Consider the following 2059-nt stretch of genomic DNA (forward strand, 5'->3'; position numbering starts at 1 on the left):
TCTGAAAATGTAAGGAAGTTTGTTCAGTTATAGAATGCAATTATCACTCTCATTAATAATCAAAATGTGCTTGAACATAGTTGCATTTAACACTCTAAAACAGGATGGACATCTGTATTGTACTGCTGTGTGAGTTAGTTAGAGTTTGCTTCAGGTCACTGTGCAGCTCATTGAAGATGAGACAGGCCTCTGTTCAGGATGTGAGAGGAAAAATAAAAAAACATCAGACAGATTTATTAATGGAGTCTAGCTTGCAGCACTTTTGTAATGGCAGTATGTTAATAAAGCAATAAGCCACAAGAGGCCACCGTTAGGGATTGTTCTTACTCATGACACAACACTTTTTTAGAAAACTGTAATATAGCAATAAATATGATTTATATTATTTTGTTCTTTTGATTAATTTGTAAGACGGATTTTGTAATATATAGGACTATTCATTTATTATTTATATATTATACTATATTAATAGTGTTTTACATGAGTAGGGGACGCACTGTAAATAGCTACTCACAACACGACCAAATACAGAAACACAATGCAAATACTCGCAACACAAACAAATACAGTAACTCTCTGCAAATAGCTACTCACCACACAACCAAATAAAGAAAAGTGCTGCAAATACACACAATGCGACCAAATACAGAAAAGCTTTGCAAGTAGTACAGACCACAATGGAACCCTTATTTATCGCTAAGACAGGTCAAACAGATTAGAAAATAAAATGTTAGCCGTGTTAGTCTGTTTTCTAGAGATCATGATTCTAGAAGTTAATTTCTTAGTTTATTTTCCCATTTGCCATAATCCAATACCATAAATTGTGTAAATCCGTTTGTGTCTGAGATCTAGTTCATTTTCTGGTCTGTAAATCTTCATGCTGCAATAACAAAAAAAAGTGTATCAGAGCTGTGCAGTACAGTAATTAAAAAATTAGCAAGCAAATATAACTGCAGGTTGAGATTATTTATAGGTTTTCTATATGTATTAACAGATTTATATTTTAATTTTATTTGTTAAAAATATATTTTCTTATATTTATTTTTAGATTTAGTAGGCCTAAATAATAACCTCATATGCTGGTGGAGGTGCATTTGGGACTGGACCATAGTTTGGTGGAGTTGCATCTGAGACTCTGTCGTAGTTGGGTGGAGGTGTAGTTGGTACTGGACTGTAGATTGGTGGAGATGCATTGGGGATGGGACCATAATTTGGCAGAGGTGCGGGTGGGACTGGGCTATGTGCTGCTGGCAGCACATTCACAACTGAACTAACAGGCCCAGCCACTGCAGAAGTGTCTGACTGGCCCATTTGCATGATATGGTTGACAGGCAAATCTGTGGTCACATAACTGACCATGACAGGGGTTGACTGAGAAATAACCAACATGACATTTATTATACATCTATTTCATCAGTTTTTTTTGTAATGATGTTTACCTTTGGGTTGCAGCAACAGGAAAATGAGGTTACGGCAATATCAAGAGAGAAGATGAAGATCACAATATCACAGGCGATAAGGACATAGAAGGACACATCCGGAATAATCTAATTACTAGTGATACAGTGATTATGAACTAAAATATAAATATGAATCAAAAACCAGTTGCTAGATCTAAACAGTATTAAGGACAGATTAGGTACTGCTACGTTAAACTGATGCAGACTATCAGTGCCACAACATATAAGCATTTATACGATATTAAGGCATTTATATCAAGCTGTTTGGGGGTAATAATTTTAATGTAGACATTAGGGCCGGGTAAAATATTGATTTCTCTATTTTAAACAATCACATGCAGAGCACACGTGAACCGATTAGCTCTACCACTTTACTACTAGTTACTGCACAAAATAAACGTGAGTCAACATCAGTAGGTTGAAAGATACAATACAATTTATGGGACAAGTTTCAGAAATTCTAAGCAATTAAAAAATAACAAAATAAAAATAAACAGTGTGTAATTTTAACTGTGTAACATGATATTTCTGATGTCTAAAATGGGTCACACTTGATGCTGACAGAGTCTAGTCACATTGATGGTAATGTGCACAAGTAC

General features: G+C 34.9%; 1 long non-coding RNA gene across 1 annotated transcript; it reads right to left on the reverse strand.

The window, feature by feature from the left end:
* Window positions 1–858: 858 nt before the first annotated feature.
* Window positions 859–1543, reverse strand: LOC107676276 (uncharacterized). The gene is made up of 3 exons (XR_001632717.1): window positions 1440–1543; window positions 1072–1371; window positions 859–880 (listed from the first exon to the last, which is right to left on the reverse strand). It is a non-coding gene; the product is annotated as an uncharacterized LOC107676276 (long non-coding RNA).
* Window positions 1544–2059: the final 516 nt, after the last annotated feature.

This window comes from Sinocyclocheilus anshuiensis, unplaced genomic scaffold, assembly GCF_001515605.1.
Source record: "Sinocyclocheilus anshuiensis isolate Anshui unplaced genomic scaffold, SAMN03320099.WGS_v1.1 scaffold3205, whole genome shotgun sequence".
NCBI classification, from domain to species: Eukaryota; Metazoa; Chordata; class Actinopteri; order Cypriniformes; family Cyprinidae; genus Sinocyclocheilus; species Sinocyclocheilus anshuiensis.